Source organism: Triturus cristatus, chromosome 8, assembly GCF_964204655.1.
Source record: "Triturus cristatus chromosome 8, aTriCri1.1, whole genome shotgun sequence".
Lineage (NCBI taxonomy): Eukaryota > Metazoa > Chordata > Amphibia > Caudata > Salamandridae > Triturus > Triturus cristatus.
The window spans coordinates 218,667,506-218,684,876 of record NC_140591.1 but is presented as its reverse complement, the minus strand read 5'-3'; the positions used below and the strand labels follow the sequence as shown (position 1 = coordinate 218,684,876).

The window sequence follows — 17,371 nt, the reverse complement described above, 5'->3', positions numbered from 1 at the left end:
TTAATGTTAGAATGAACACCATCTTACCAATAAATTCACAAACATCAATGCGTGGTAGGGGCCGAAGGTACCGTTAGTTCACTTAGCATTAACTGGTGAACTTTTGTGCTTTAATGTTAGTTTTTAATCACATTTCTGCACCTAACTATAATGCTACTTTAACCTTTGTTTTTTTCATGAATATTTTGTTTTTCTTTAACATAAGCTAAGATCCTATTACCGTACCTAACTTTAACGTCACTTCTATCTTTGGTTTTGTCAATGATTCTCTGTTTTTGTTTTTTAATGTAAAGGAAGATCATACTACCATAATGAACTATAATGTCTCTTTACCCTTTGTTCTTTTCAGTGACTTTCTGTTTGTTTATCATATTCTGGCAACACCCCACTGTGAATGGCATTCAGCTATCTGCAGCGAGCGTTGGCCCAAACCTACGCCCCATGGCTGGCCAACTCCCTCCTCTTTGTACGGCTTTTGGCTGAGCGCAGTGGGGAGCATGGTGCTCCGCAGTGCCCCACTCCCCAATGGGTGCACAATCTCTCTGTCTATATGCATAGTAGGGGATTGACCGCAGGCCCTGGGCCCATTACCACCGCTGACCGACAACCCCTCATTACGCATGACCTTTAGTAGTGCGTAGCCATACGCTGGCCCTGAAACAACCCACTTCAAGCAGCCAACCCCCACTGTGCACAGCCTATATATTGCACAGTGATGATTGGTTCCAGGTTTTGCTGCCCCAACTGCTTCCACCTACTCTGCAATGTCAGTGTGCTGCCCCTAAATTTCCCATCTACCATCCATTGTCAGAGTACTAACCCTGTGCCCCCACCTGCCCTCCGTAGTCAGCTTGCTTACCCTGCTGCCTGCTCTCCATTGTCAGCTTGCTGCCCCTGCCCCTCCCCCTCTTGCCTGTCCTCTGTTGTCCAAATGCTGCTCCTGACCCTCCTGCTGGCCCACCATGGTCAGATTCGTGTCCCTGCCCTCTCTGGCCTGTCCACCATTGTCCATGTGCTGCACCTGCCACCCTCTGCCTGCCCTCCATTCTCTGTGATTTACTCCTGCCTCCCTTTTGCTTGCCCTCTATGGTCAACTTGCTGATCCTGCAGATTCCGGCCTGCTCTCTGTGATCAGCGTGCTGACCCTGCCCCACTCCTGCCCCACTCCTGCTTGGCTTCTGTTGCACAGGTGGTGCCCCTGCCCCCTGCCCTCCATTGTCCGTGTGAGTCTCCTGCTCCCCTCGCCTGCCTTCTGTGGTCAGCCTGCTGCCTCCGCCACTTCTGTCTGCCCTCCATTGTCCATGTGCTGCCCCTGCTCCCATCCCACCGTCCCTCCGTAGTCAGCTTGTTTACCTGCCTGCTCTCGTTTCTTTGTGTGCTGCCCCTGCCCCCTCTTGTCTTTCCTCCATGGTCAGCTTGCTGCCACTCCTCATTCTGGTCTGGACTTTGGGGTAGGTTTGCTGCTCCTGCCCCAACTTTGCTTGCCCTCCACTCCTTGTGTGCTACCCTGGCCCCAACCCACCTGCTCTCCATATCAGCTTGCTGCCCCTGCTCATTTTGGCCTGCCCTCTGTGATCTGTTTGCTGCCCTGCCCTCACTACACTGCCCTCTATTGTCCATGTTATGCCCCTGCCCCCTGTGGTTAGCTTGATGCCCCTGCCCATTGCAGCCACTGCCCTACATAGTCAGCTTGCTGCCTTTTGACCCCACCAGCTTCTCCTCCACACTTAGGGGTCTATTAGGATGGCGGTCGGAAAAGCACTCCGACCTCCATGGTAGCGGGAAAACACCACCCACTAGGACCGCGGAATTGCTGGCCAAGCCAGTTTGCAGAGATTCTTGAGGAGTTATTGTTTGATGAATCCGTAACTAGGCTTTATTCACTCCCATTTGTGCTATATTATAGCGGTGGGAGTGTATGCGGCACTCTGCGCTATTATTGGCTGTGCTTTTTCACTCCATACTTGATTTCTCTGTTATTATGTTTCATTTGCCAGAGATCTTCCCACCAATAACATTTTGGGGAAGTGTTTAACCTATATTGCAGATGTGGGAAGGACAACAAACAGCAGTCACAGTAGTTCCTGTTGGAGGCTTCATCCTGCGTAGACTATGGTTATGGGGTGGGGGGGGGGGGAGGGAGGTGAATGGGCCAATGGCGAGGCTCAATAGGCGGGAAGTGGTTGACAAAGCCAAAGTTCGCTTAGAGGCAAAAGTAAGGATGCATGTTCACAATCCTCTGCAACCGGAAATTGTTTTTCCACCCTAGTAGCAGTGCAAGACTGTGTCATTTTAGCGGTAGGCAAGTGGTGGCCTTCTGTGGTCTGTGCCTTATCCATGATACCGTGAGGAGAGGGGTTCACGGCTCCCTTGATTGCGTGCTTTACCAAGTCTACTCACTGCACCAAAATCATTAGAAAGAAAAATGGTTCTGGTCGCCATGGCCCAGCACAGAGCAAGAGTATGCTAGGGAATCTGAAGTGGAGTAAATAGAAACGCTATGACAGCATGCATGCATCAGTCATGCAAGAGAGGAACTGAGGTCTCCCCTCATGCCGGCTCAAGCACTGTCACAAGGCTCCTCAAGACTGTTAACGAATTACCCTGACTGTGCACCTATACAGCGAATCAGGGAGATTATATCCTTATATCACATCATCTAACCTACCTGACCTAGCACAGCAAGAGGCAACTGGAGACAAAAACCAAGGGCCCAGATGTACTATGATTTTGTGTCAGGGTTGGGTCACTTTTGTGGTGCAGCCCGAAGAAAAATAATTTTTGGCATCTACTAAGCAATGTAAAGTCACTGTGCTTGTTTTAGTAAATTCAAAGTAATGCAACGCTGAGCAGAACACTTTGCGTTGGGTAGGCGTTACATAGTTGGAGCATGAACATTCCATGCATGCATCCACTTTTTGGTGCAAACCCATAGTTACAAAGGCTTGTAAAGCGGGCTTTGCGCCAAAATGATTCGCCTACCCAATGAAAGCGAACTGGCGAGAAATATATTTACCCTCGTTACTTCCTCTTCCCATGCATGCTGCATTTTATTTTGCAGCACACATGGAAAGAGCAATATGTCTCAATTGTTTTTGTGTAGAATCCTGCCCGTAACGCAGGCACCCTTGCACTATGGTGCAAGAATGCCTGCCTTGGTTCTATGCTGCACACAGTGCGCCAGCACAAGACGGCAAAAATGCTTTATATCTTTGTAAATATGGAGCATTTCTGCTCTCTCTCGCTCATGCAACACGATGCATGAAATAATAATAAATATGCCCCAAGATGTTTTATGAGAAAGAGCAGCTTATATAGCAGGGAAGGAGACTAGCTTTCTTAGTGCTTTATATGCAGATGTGTATAAATCTTTACAATATTTTGCAGGGAAAAAAAGTTCTTAGGCTTATTGGTATGAGTGCCTGTCGTAAGATGAGGCTCCACCTCAGTCCAGTAAGATGTGTGAGGAGGCAGCTGGACAAGTTTTAAGAAAGACAGAGCCTAAAATAGTCTGACACAACAAGCTGCTTTGACTCGTTTCAGTGTACATATGTGAATTGTAAACTCCATTGCTTATTACACATTCCATAGGGTATAATAAAGGCTCCCTGTTTTCCGTTTTTACTGATTTTTACAGATAAATACAGACAGAAACCATTTATTTTCTTGTCTACATTTATTTTTACATGTGGATAAAAACGGAAATTGGGTGCTTTTTGAGTGATTCTAAATACTGCCTGCCATGACTGCCAGGCCAATCACTGTGTGGATTGATAGGTAAGGGGGTTAAAAAAAGAAAGGAATTTTAGTAAAGAGGCTTGAACAGCAGTGGCTATGCACAAGGCCGATACGGAAATGTGCATATTTTCATATAAGTGCATTGATTTATCTTCTGCAGGTGCTCATATCACGGAAACCTGGCAGGCATTCAAGCATGACTGCATATTTATTGGTTAAAAAAATGTAGAAATATACCAGTTTCAGCTTTATTTTTTTCACTAAACCCATAATAAATATGGATAAATACAGATAAAGTTGGCAAAAAATAAATATGGATAAATACAGACGGAAATGTCAAAAGACATAAATACCATAAAACTGAGAGCCCCAAGTATAATTCACTAAGAAGGTAATAAAGCAGACAAGATATCCGTCACATTTGTGACGGTGTGAGCCATCAGGCAAACTTTAAATTAGTCCTTTGGTTTTCATGAACAAGTCTCTCCAAAAAGGAGTGTTGCTCTCCTGTCAGATATGGTAAATAAACCAACTCAATGTTACAAATATGTTATCAGGGCGTCTCGACGTTGTAGAATAGTTCCTTTTTATTTCCAGTGGCTGCAGCTTACACTAGACAAAAATACAGCTGGAATGTCAAAACTTTGAAAAGGAAATAATGCAGTTTAATGCACCCATTAAATATCCTCTGTGGAAACATTTCTTGGTGTTCTTGTGTGTTTTATATTGATTTCTCTGGTACACTACACAAAACAGGTCAATTTATAACAATCAAAGAGTGTTTCATTCATGAGCTGGTGGTCAGCGGTATGATTTGTGTCACCTGTCGTGGCGCCATTGGAGGGAACCTACCCAGAGGCAGATGAGCTCTCTACTGCGGGGAGATCAATCATTTGTTCACATTCGCGGAGTTCAACAAACCACATCGACTCGGACAAAAGAGGCAAAGTAATGACTCTTTATGTGCAGAGAGTATGTGACCTGTTTCCTCAATGTGTCGCGAGGACAGGCTGACTCGGTAAATCTTGATGAGGCAGCTGATGGACTAATATAAGACTCACATCCACATATACCCTTGTCTGTGCACAAACAAGCACAGATGCACAACACAACTGTGTGTGTACGCCTGCACACATACACCAACACACACACAGGACCATCCTACTAGAGACAAAGATATGCAATTAAAGGAATAACAAAGCAACAAGCCTTCTCCATCTGTGTACCCAAGATCTGGAACGACATCCCTTTATGCACCATGAGCCTGTGAGCGCGCTAACTCCGTTCCAGTGAAAGTAAGAGGTTAAGATACACTTTAAAAAAAAAATTGCATCACAGAACAGGAACAGTCCATTCCTGCTATCAGAATCCAGCTACCCCTCCAATCACTTGTTGGCTGCAACTTTACCCTGGACCCCGTGCAGTCCTCTGCAGTTAGGGTCGGATTGGTAATGCGGGCACTTGGGAAATGAGTTCTAAGTGTGGGCTGCTTTTCTTGGCAGCCTGGGGGCTGTCTGTGCTGTTAAGATGCCGCCAGCGGCCCAGTAGGCGTCTGAGTGGCCTTTCTAGAGGCAGATGGGCGGAGGTATCACTCCCTTTCTCTCGCTGGGCCGGCCCATTAATGGATGCTGATTGAGCGGGGTCAGGAGACCTGAGCAGAAGTAGTTTCCCTTGGATTCATGTGTGCCTCAGCAGTGTGAACGAATCTGTAATTTTTTTTATCTATGTGAAGTTAATAAAAGAAGCCCCCCCCCTTTCTTTTCATACAACTTTGCTGAAGCAGTGTTTTGTGGCAAGGCAATACGCAAATGTGGGCCACGTTTTTAGGTCTCGCTAGCGTAGGCTGCGCACATGCGCAGTCTCGCTGGCGAGATTTAATGATATGGGGTATTTTCTGTAAGGGGCATGAAGCCCCGCACCTCTTTTCCATTGGTTGGCGTCACCGTTTATGCTAAACGGTGGCCAGCCATTGGAAAAGAGCTGTTGGTGACGTATTTGCTCGGCTTTCTGAGCCATTTGGACGGGCTCGTCTGCCTTCCTTGCATCGCAAAAGGTTTCTTATCACCCATGGCCCCATAAAGACAAGAAACCTTTTAGCAGGTGAGGCCATCCAAGTGGGACGGCAGAAAAAGCAGAGCAAATACGTCATGGCGAGCGCTTGTTTTTTTAGCAAATCCTTTCTTTGCACATGGCCACTGTGAGCAAAACCAACAGTTTTCTGCAACTTTAATCTACAGAGCCGTTATGTTAGTGTTAAGTATACGTGCAGACAGAAATAGTCTCAAAACTCACAATTTTCACACCCAAGTGTCAACGTGAGAAATAAACGTAATGAAAGGGTAAAGTTTTCTCGCACTGAATCGATTACTGGTGGCCTGATATGAACCCAAAACTGAATCCGCAACTAGATACTCGTTTATAACTTAACCCCCATTGCGGTTATACACAATTTCCACTAAACACTAACAAATCTTGGCCGTTTTTTTCTAAATTTATTCAGCACAAATTCTCTGAACATCGCACAGGCTCCGGCAAATAAAGGATAATTACTTCCGTTTGTTTTCAAATTAGTTAAATGCAAATTTCTGAAGCGCAGCGTGTTTTTGAGACAGACATTTGACAAACATTATCAGAAAACATTCAGTTTGAATAGGGAACCTGCCCTGAAGCGAAAGATCTTACTTTTGGTTGAATATTTATTTAAGCTGAACTGCAGAGCACCTCTAATCCGCGCATGGATGTCTTTCTCCAGCACCTCTGTTCAGCCAAAGAAATGATGCGCAACCCGACTTACCACCCCAGAAACTGCCCCTGTGCTACAAAACCACCCCCCAGAAAAAAGGGAGGAGGGAGTGCCCTGGGTCCATCTGTGAGTTGGTACAACTAAAGTCCAGTTTAACCTGGCACAAGTCCAACCAGGGCCCAGAATCCAGCATAAGGCATCTGCAGAGGCTCGCTAGATTCTGGTCCCTGGTTGGCTGGCCACGAGTCCAGCCCAGTCCTGGGCGAGCCAGCCCGTGGTCCGGCCCGGTACTGGGCGACCCTGTCCAAGACTCGCCCGGTCTTGGGCGAGACACTGCCCAGAGGCCCGCCTGGTTCTTGACAAGTCTGCCCAGAGTCTGTCTCAGTCTTGCTTGCGCCTATCCAAAGTGCAGTGCAGTGCTGCTTGTATAGTCCCGTCCTGGTGAGCCTGCAGCTTTGTGCTGTTCACAAGCGCAATAATTTGCTCCACAAATGTTATGTTCCGAAGCGGTTAGACTTCCACAACAGTGTAATGAAATGTTGTGGCCTCCTCTTCCAGAAGGTTCTCTCTCCTGCCCTGGGGGGAGTCGGGCTGACCTTTCCCCGCCCCCTCACCAGGCTGACACGTTGTGCTGTTCAATACAGTCTGCTGTCTTCACCTCTGGCACCAAACATGTCCTGTACACCTGCCAACCAGTGCACCTGCAAGGACATTGTGTTTCCTTCCCGTGTCTGACATCAGCAGGCTCCACCCCGACCTTGAAACAGGGAGACGTCTCTGCAAGCCTGCCTGTTAATGTACATAACCTACCTCACCACTGCCAACACGTAAAGCAGCTTTACTCCAGCAACCTTAGCGACAGAGCAACCGAAATACTCACAAACACCGGGTTTTTAAGCTATCAGAGGATTCACGTTTCAGGGGAGGGGGTGTGCGTCAAAAAGCACCTGTCAAGAATGTTTATATAACTCCAAAGCACCCCAGGCTCATGAGAAAACAAAAACGTGGAGTCCATGAGATACTCCTGCATGGGTCAGAGGAGGTCGAGAGCTCAGAAATAATAATAATATAAACTTTAAAATAATAACATAATAAGCAATATTCACAAATACCACTTGAACACTGCCCATTACAAACCAAAGTTCTCAGGTGCTTTAATACGGATTGCCATTACACAAAAACACAAGTACTCATTTTGTTGGAACAGAATTCTGAAAGGCTGAGTAGGCCCAGCAAGATGCAAACATGTGGCCTGAAGTTCGCACCCCGATCTCTGCAACAAGGTGGTTTTAACACACTGAGCTAACCATACCACATTAATTTACATCTCGGGCTGCAAAGTAAGGTTGAATATTTCCGTCTAATAACCGTTTTTAGGTCTCGCCTGACCCAGCGCATGTGCTGGTCTGGCAAGACTTATTGCCTAGAGCTACAATGCATGTGCGCGGCCGCGCGAGCCGCGCTTTACCGCGATTACTTTCACTTTCGCGGCCGCACTGCCGCTTTGATCGCGATCGCTTTCACTTTCGCGGCCGCTTGTTCTACTCGCAATAGTGTTATGCAGAAGTACCCCATAGTTTTCTGTGATGTATACCTTATACAGAACCTTTTTTCAAACTATGTCCCTAGCTTTTTCATTGCTTGACAGAATGTTATTTTCAACAAAACACTTTGAAGTGTGCGCAAGTTATGTTCTCAATAAATGCATAAAATCGAACCCAACAAACCTTGTAAGTTCTCGCATTTCACGGAGTCTTTGGGGTCATGTGTTTCATATTTAAGTTGCTTCCATGCAGAAGCTGGTCTGATTTCATCGTCATCTGTGGCGCCTCAGTCACCATGGGCAGAAAGCAATGTGCTGTGCCAAGTTCAGCATGCCAGCCAGACCGAAGGCCTAAGAAAAGAGACGAGGCAGCTGAGCCCGCCCAGGTCTGTCCTCAAGTCCTTCATCCCCTTCTCATTAGCAAGTAGCAGTCTCTACCTTCTTTTTGCTGCTTACAACCATTCGATTAAATCCGTATTTTGATGTTTAGAGTAAGTATTACTTTAGCTTATGTTAATGTAATCTTTTTTCTATTTCTTTTATTATAAATTAATACAATTACAAACAGCTTCAGGTCTTGTAATGCAGCATTAACATTAAGGATGAATGAATATGTTAAATTAAAATTACTGTTACACCTTCAATTTTCAAAAGGAGATTAGTTGCTGGTTTGAATATCTTGCAACCTCAATTTAAATAAAAAATAATAATGAAAAAAACGTTTAATGGCTTGTCATGATGGTCTTAGTTTCCGATGTCCCTCCCCTTAATAACCTTGCGAGACAGTTTGTGTGATGTCACTTCCTCTCACACCTTTGATTTTTGGAGTAACAGTGCTACTGTGCTAGGAGGGTCGAGAAGAAGTGGAGAGCTCTTGCGAAGAGGCAATGACTAAACGTAGTGCATGATTTTCACCTCTTTAGATTTCGAACATTTTAATGAGTGCATTCTGCATCTTGACTTTAATATACATTTGTTGTGACTTATATCGGCGTGTCTTCAGCAATTCTGAATTGACCGCAAAATAACCTACTGTAGCCCCGATAAATTAGACGATCTCGCAAATTAACGAGGCAATTGATTTCAGAAGAGAAGTGTAAAATCACGTTCTCCTTAAATAAATTACTTAAAGTATTTTAAAATTAATTGTGCAAATGGCCTAAATGTCAGTGTTATGACGAGTTTGTAAGTCATACTGAGGATGTAGTTATTGAAACATTTGCAGTTTTAACACACGTGTTTTCCAGAATATAAATTATTTTTTTGAGATTTGGTATTGCACTGGAGATGGAGTTACTGATGAAGGTCCTTTCTTATATTTGAGGGCCTTTACTTATTAGGTCTCGCCTGATCCAGCGCATGCGCTGATCTGGCGAGACTTTTTGTGAGGGCTCAAAAAAGTGCTACCATGGCCAGCCTAGAGGTACGGTGCATGTGCGCTGGCGCGCGCGCGCCTCACTCCCGCGGCCGCACGGCCACTTTGATGTTTGGATCGCGATCACTTTCACTTTCGAGGCCGCAGGACCGCTTTGATGTCCTCCTTGAGCCAGTTCTTTGGAATTTGGTCACTCCGGCGATGCCGATCGGCAGTCAAATCGTGTTAGCGCTTTTTTTTATTGAGTAAGTAAGTATTGCTGTTTTATATAGCGCACCCGACCCGAAGGTATCCGGGCACTTTACATGAACACCAGTTGCATTACAAACACTCGGGAGATTAAGTGATTTGCCACGAATCACAGGATAATGGCCCACAGCCAGACTCGAACCTGGTTCCCCAGCTTCAATGTTGGTTGGGCGCTCTAACCGTTAAGCCACTTCGTCTGGTTGGGTGCTCTAACTGTTAAACCACATCCTCTGCTGAATGTTATTACGTGAACATATGGCTGGTATTTTTCTCTGGGTAAAAGACGTCATCTCCACGTAACCATAGATATGAGGGTCAAGTAGTAAAGAATTTAGATCGTGCGTAATGACTTTAATAAGACTTGCACATGGCAAACAAAAAAAAACACAGCTCCAATTTTAGAATTACGCAGTCAAACGCCTTAGGAAGCTATAGATAAAAGAGCAGAATGATCAAGCACAAACTGAGCCTCTCTAATCTTTTTGAGTGAGCGTTTCATACCCGACATGCGCAGTGCACACTAGAGAAGGAAACCTACCTGTCTGTGCATAGCACATTTTCCCCTCTGACCCTAAGTGACGTGCAACTCTCTGCATAGGCCGGAGCGAGGGCTAGAGAGAGGGGAAGATGGCAGTGGTGGCGCTTCCTGCCGATTGGATTAAGAGTTGGGAGAAATCTGGCAAAACTGATTTGTAAGTACAGAAACGTCAAGCAGTGGACAGTGGACTGAATGTAGCAGCGAACTGCGACGGGGTATGGGAGAGTGCTTTTCTTCAATCCTCAGTCGGCAACGGTAGCTTGGCATCAGTTACACAGAATGTTTGTACACTTGCACACGCTCATTATAGTGTACATGTGACTCCAGAGTAGCTTTACCTGCAACCCCAGAAACTTCACTTACCTCTTTTTTTTTGTAGAGGCCATATATGTGGCTAACTCTGAGGTAAATTGTTTGCTGACTGTTTCCTTTTAAGTATTGTTTACAACAAAAAAAAACTAACATTCTCCATGGCATTTCAAGCTAGCCCCAAATGCATTCGAATAAGAAATTAAAAGTAGCCGCTTTAAGAACATCTGTGAACGATATGCTTGCCCTATCCCAGGTATTTCCCCCCCAAAGGCTATCTGTCCTACATCATCCTCTCATCTCGTAGGTTCTCACACATTGCCCTCCCTTTCAACCCAGTAGCCAGCTTTTTTAGCCCGAGAGTCCCACACAACGACGTCTTGTCTATAAAGTTGCCATGTTTTTACCTTTCACCTCTGAGGTTCCCAAAAGTTGATTTTAGTAGATGTTTCGTCATTTCACCACCTTCGACTGGCTTTTACCATCACTGTCTCTCTTGAGAGATAATTTCCTGACGTGGCCGTACCCTTTTCAGAGTCATTCATGCTCCTGTCTATTATCATTCCTAGAGCAACTCTTTTGACCCCAACCCTCTTTTCACTTCCACAGTTCCTGTAGTACACCATCTTTTCCCAGGTACAATATTTCTTCTTTTCTCTGTTAAATCTCACTAATCTGGTCTCCTAAGAGTTATTTTTTACCAGTTAAAATCCCATTCACAGACTCACAGAGCGAACACGTGCTAGCCTTATCCCCTCAGTAGGGTCTAGTTACTTTCTTCCCACACTGAATCCTATGGGATTCTCTACTTCTTTTCCCTATGGAAATCTTCCCAACCCACAGGCTCCACTCCAGGGAGTTTTCGTGTGAATTACTTCCTTTTATGCATTTATTGTATTTGCGTATATGAAGCATGATCCAGTGGGCAACAAAGTGCTACACATACAACAATGTATGTTGCTCCATGAGGTTAGATGCATGCATGTTGCTCCATGATGTTAGATGCATGCAGGTACCTTTAAAATGAGAACTCAGTGTATTAGACGCACAACATAAAAGTGGGGTAAAGTGGAATAGGTAAAAGGTTCTGTCCTGATTGGTAGAAACATTGTGATGCGGTGGCGTTGGAGATCCTTCCTGAAATGCAACATCTAAGTAGCGAGTCTAAAGTACAAGGGGATGTAGTTCCTGGGTCTTGCTCAATATGCATACAAAGTCTACTTGGTTAACTTCAAGTCCTTTGGATTTAGAGTGGTCAGGGGGCATCCTAGTGGTGCCACACACCCTGTTTAGAGACAAGATTGTCGTGTTCACTCAGATAGAGTGCCTTATAGATCATAATGCAAACAAAGTGGATTCTGCTGGGGAGCTAATGCCATTCTTTCAAGGTATTGTAGATGTGACTGGCTTTTGTTGATTACCAGAGCGTCTGATTGTGTCTGACTTTGAATAGTGTCAGTCAGGCTGTGGCTGAACAGTAAGTGTTATGACGTTTTAGTTATTAACATATAGTATATTGCTGAAGACCAGTTTTTCTACAATATGGTATACCTAGAATGGTATTTGAGCCAGCCCCTTGCTCTTGATCACATGTCGTTCTTGTCCTGTCCCTGCTCTTTAGTCCCTGGCTTTCCTCTTGTTTTTCTCACTTTAGAGCATTGATGCTTTCCATTTTTTCTGATAGGACTAATTGAATCCTTCCATTGCTAATATGAGTGGCCTATATTTCGACTTGCGTTTACCCACATTATGGTGTACATCATGTTCCTTGCACGCTTCCTTGTCCTCCCCACCTTTATTTTATTTTATTATTATTATTTTTTTTTAAGCATGGTCCTGGCATCTGTTGACTGCCACTGATTCGGCCACTCTTTTTGTCATTTTGTTGCTGCTTCCTCAACATTTTCCATCCACCTTTTATTTAGGTCTCACCTGACCCAGCGCAAGCGCTAGTCTGGCGAGACTTTTAGTAAGGGCTTCAAAAAATGCTACCATGGCCAGCCTACAACTTGCGTGCATGTGCACGGGCGGGCGCTTACGAGCAGAGGCGCCATATGGCTTTCCTCTCTCGTCATGGGTCATCAGCTTTCAAGATACAAGAGCTTTCTTTCACATCCCTGAAGACGATAGCTTCCTTGTCATTTGCGTTACTAAGCAATACTGGGCGGAGCCAACTGTTAAATTAAATGAATCAGGTTATTCGTGTTTACAAGCATCTCCTGAGAAATGCGCAAAACTTTCAAACGACTCCGTGGTTTGAAAGTTTCACTACGTTTCTCAGGAGATGCTTGTAATCAGCTTTCAAGATAGGAAAGTTTTCTTTCACATTCCTGAAGTCGATAGCTTCCTTTTCACTTGCCTCTATATACCTACCTCTCTTCTACCCCTTTACCTCTACTCTACCTCTCTTCTACCCCTCTACCTTTCTTCTACCGCTCTACCTCTCTTCTACCCCACTCTCTCACAGACAGACACTCTCTCACAGACAGGCACCCTCTCACAGGCACCCTCTCACAGGCACCCACTCACAGACACTCTCTCACAGACACTCTCTCACTCCCTCTCACAGACACTCTCTCACTCCCTCTCACAGACACTCTCCCACTCCTTCTCACAGACACTCTCCCACTGACTGACTCCCTCTCTCTCTCACTGACTGTCTCCCTCTCTCTCACTGACTGTCTCTCTCACTGACTCAGTGCCACCACATCATCATTGAGCAACACCACAGCATCTCTGAGCAACACCACAGCATCTCTGAGCAATACCACAGCATCACTGAGCAACACCACAGCATCACTGAGCAACACCATATCGCCTGCACCTAGCGCTACCTGGCAGACGCCTGCGATCATCTTAATCATTTTAATAGCCCTCGTTTTGTCGTATGTTCTTTGGTTAATTCGATTCACTTTGACCCCGGTTTTTAATTAGCTTAGAATTGCCTAAAATATTCCATAGTCGCCCCTACCTGTGCTTCTATTCCCGGACCGCATCGCTGCACTGTAAAACTTGGCTGCTTTCACCGCCATTTCGGCGGCCCGGTCCCCGCGCTCTGTTTTCCTGGGGCGCCATCTTGGGTGGGTCTTGGAAGCACTACGCCATCATTTGCTGGAGCCGTCACGTCAACGGGCTAGAGGCTGTATCTGGAGTGCATACTTAAGGTGGGTGGGAGAGAGCCTCATTCTTGATATCGCCTGCACCTAGCGCTACCTGGCAGACGCCTGCGATCATCTTAATCATTTTAATAGCCCTCGTTTTGTCGTATGTTCTTTGGTTAATTTGATTGTGGAGAGGTGTGGCTCACTGGTTAGAGGCGGCAGATCCGCAAGCAGAGAATCGGCCAGGGACTGGGTTCAATTCCCGACGCGGCAGGGTCGTGGACCAGGGTCAAAACGGACTCGATAATTCTCGCCTCGGTACCTACTCTAACCAGGAACACACTCGGCAACTCTGGGCATTAGCTTGCCTCATCTCCACAACGGCCCCCCACATTTGCCGGGGATGCCTGGTTTCACCTTGGAGATACCCTGGAGGTACCATCTCAAAGGGATAGCCAGGACGGGTTCCCCAGCGGTCTACAGCGCCAAGACGCCTCAGGGCAGCAGTGCGCTTTACAAGACATACATACATTTACATTCACTTTGACCCCGGTTTTTAATTGGCTTAGAATTGCCTAAAATATTCCATAGTCGCCCCTACCTGTGCTTCTATTCCCGGACCGCATCGCTGCACTGTAAAACTTGGCTGCTTTCACCGCCATTTCGGCGGCCCGGTCCCCGCGCTCTGTTTTCCTGGGGCGCCATCTTGGGTGGGTCTTGGAAGCACTACGCAGCCATTTGCTGGAGCCGTCACGTGAACGGGCTAGAGGCTGTATCTGGAGTGCATACTTAAGGTGGGTGGGAGAGAGCCTCATTCTTGATATCGCCTGCACCTAGCGCTACCTGGCAGACGCCTGCGATCATCTTAATCATTTTAATAGCCCTCGTTTTGTCGTATGTTCTTCGGTTAATTTGATTCACTTTGACCCCGGTTTTTAATTAGCTTAGAATTGCCTAAAATATTCCATAGTCGCCCCTACCTGTGCTTCTATTCCCGGACCGCATCGCTGCACTGTAAAACTTGGCTGCTTTCACCGCCATTTCGGCGGCCCGGTCCCTGCGCTCTGTTTTCCTGGGGCGCCATCTTGGGTGGGTCTTGGAAGCACTACGCAGCCATTTGCTGGAGCCGTCACGTGAACGGGCTTGAGCACTACTTAATTGGTTGATTATGACGCGCAGCGTGTACGCGCATCGGGGACGCCACAGTGACGCCGGAGTCACGCCAGAGTCCAGCCCGTCTGCGCCCGTCCGCGCTGAGGACGTGCTGGGCGGCTGGACTCCGGACTCGGACGGAGCTGTTGCCTCCTCATGGAGATATACGCACCAGGAGTTGCTACGCCTGAAACCTCGCCACTTGAGATGCTCGCACATCTTTGAACCAGACGACTTTTTTCGCCCCCTTCTATGTGATTGTCACTATACGTGTCCATCAGGTAATTTTGCTCCCCCTCCCCTTCACCCCTCATTCAATCCCCCCGCTGCTATCAGCCCCAAGACAATGGGAGTAGAAGGCATCTTGATCAATGCCCGCTCCCTGGTTAAAAATAAAATAATGTTTAGAGAGATGGTCTTGGATAGAAAGCCTGCCCTAGTGTTTATCACTGAAACTTGGGCTAAAGAGTCATCTGGCCCTGATCTGATGGAAGCGGTCCCAGAAGGATACTGCCTGGCCAGATTGGACAGACAGGGACGAGTGGGAGGTGGGATAGCTATTCTTTATCGAGATCACATGCAATGCCACATAGTGCCTATACCTGATCCTCAGGATGGCGTTCAGGCTCTCTTTTTTGTGGTAAAGGAAGGGCGTTGCCCTCTTTTTAATGGAATGCTACTGTATCGACCTCCTGGCCCGAGGACTGACTTCATGTGTAATCTTCTCCAGTATTTGGAGCCCTACTTTGGTCAAGAAAATTTCTCCATTCTAGGGGATTTTAATTACCACTTAGAACGGCCTGATCTAGCAGATACTTCGTGTCTTATTGATGCCCTGGCGTCCTGTGGACTCACGCAGCGAGTCCGCGGGGCTACCCATCGTGCAGGCCATATTCTAGATGGTATCTTTTCTAACGACCAACGCTTGACCGTCAAGGATCCGATACATCTGTCTTGGTCCGATCATCTTGCGGTTCCATTCCTTCTGGAATGCCCTCAGATGGACAGAAGCAAAATGGGGAAACACACTATGGGAACTGGTAGAAATTTTAGAAACATTAGTAATGATTCCCTTGCACCATGGGTTGTCAGTCTTTCTACCGCGGGCTCGGATAGTGTCCAGACCGCGGTCGGCCATTTTGAACAGGTTATTGCCGAGGCCCTGAATGAATTGGCTCCATTACAGACCCGTCGTCGAGCCAGGAAGAGACCCTCTGCCCCATGGTATTCGGAATCCCTTAGACTTCTCAGGCAAGAAGTGAGGAGGATGGAGAGGCTCTGGCATGCTAGCTGGGACCTCAAGAATAAGGAAGCTCATAGACTCCTGGTCAGGAAATACAAGGCTGAGATTGTGCAGGCCAAACAAGACTACTTTGTGGCCACAACAACTTCCCTCTCCTCGCCGAAGGAGCTTTTCAGAATCGTTGACTCTTTGATCAACCTACAAACATCTGATCCGGTAGTACCTTCGCAGGATCTGTGTGATAAAATTGCTTCCTTCTTTCACACCAAAATACAGGATATCCACCTGGCTCTTGAGATACAAAAAGCTTCGATCAGTGGGCCCTGTGTCTCGGTTGAGATGGATAGGACCACGTCTGACATCTCCCCATTGAGTATTCTTGACTCTTTCCCCCCGCTGATCTTACAAGATCTGGAGATCTTGCTCAATAAAACCAATTCTGGCTCCCCCCTAGACATCTGCCCCATGAAGATCATCAAGCAGTGTAGGGAATCTCTCTTACCGCCTCTACTAGAAATTATGAATCTATGTATGAGAGATGGTATCTTCCCCTTGGAGTGGAAGAGTGCAGTAGTTAAACCTCTGCTAAAGAAAGCCTCCCTTGATCCGGAGGTCCTAAAGAACTTCCGTCCGATCTCTCTGCTTCCAGCCCCTGCGAAGATGCTTGAGGCACATCTAAACAAGCATCTCGCTGCCTTTGTTGAAGGCTCGGGCTGTTTGGACTTTTCCCAGCACGGATTCAGGAGGGAATACAGTACTGAGTCGGCCCTCACTATCGTGCTTGATAAGATCCGCACTAGAGTGGATGGGGGCCGGACCACCCTCCTGGTCCTGTTAGATCTAACTGCGGCCTTTGACACCCTCTCCCCCTCAATACTTTTACATCGTCTGAGGGATGTGGGGGTGAGGGACGCAGCTCTAGATCTGTTGACCTCCCTCCTTCCTTAAAGGAAGGGAACAAAGAGTCAAGCTGGGAGAGTTCCTATCTCCATCCCGACCGGTGCTATGTGGGGTCCCGCAGGGGTCGGCCCTTAGTCCGACCCTATTCAACATCTACGTGACCCCACTGGCCAGATTAATAAGAACTTTCGGGATGGAGGTAGTCTCTTATGCAGATGACACCCAGATCCTCGTCTCCCTTTCCCATTCAGATGTACCAACTGCCTCCAATTTTAGATCTTGTATGGAGGCAGTCGGTCAGTGGATGGTTCAAAATTCGCTCAAACTGAATGGGGAGAAGACTGAGGTGATGGTGTTTGGAGGAAATCAGAACATCTGGTCAGCCAGTTGGTGGCCTGATTCGCTGGGAGTATGCCCTTCCCCCAAGATATCTGCCAGGAATCTTGGGGTGATGATAGATCCTGCCCTGGATATGGGCGC

At 46.7% G+C, this 17,371-nt stretch overlaps 1 protein-coding gene across 5 annotated transcripts in view; it reads right to left on the bottom strand.

Annotated features, from left to right (window-relative positions):
- DEUP1 (deuterosome assembly protein 1) overlaps positions 1-17,371 on the bottom strand; it is a 425,119-nt gene that overhangs the window by 23,261 nt on the left and 384,487 nt on the right. The window lies entirely within an intron of this gene.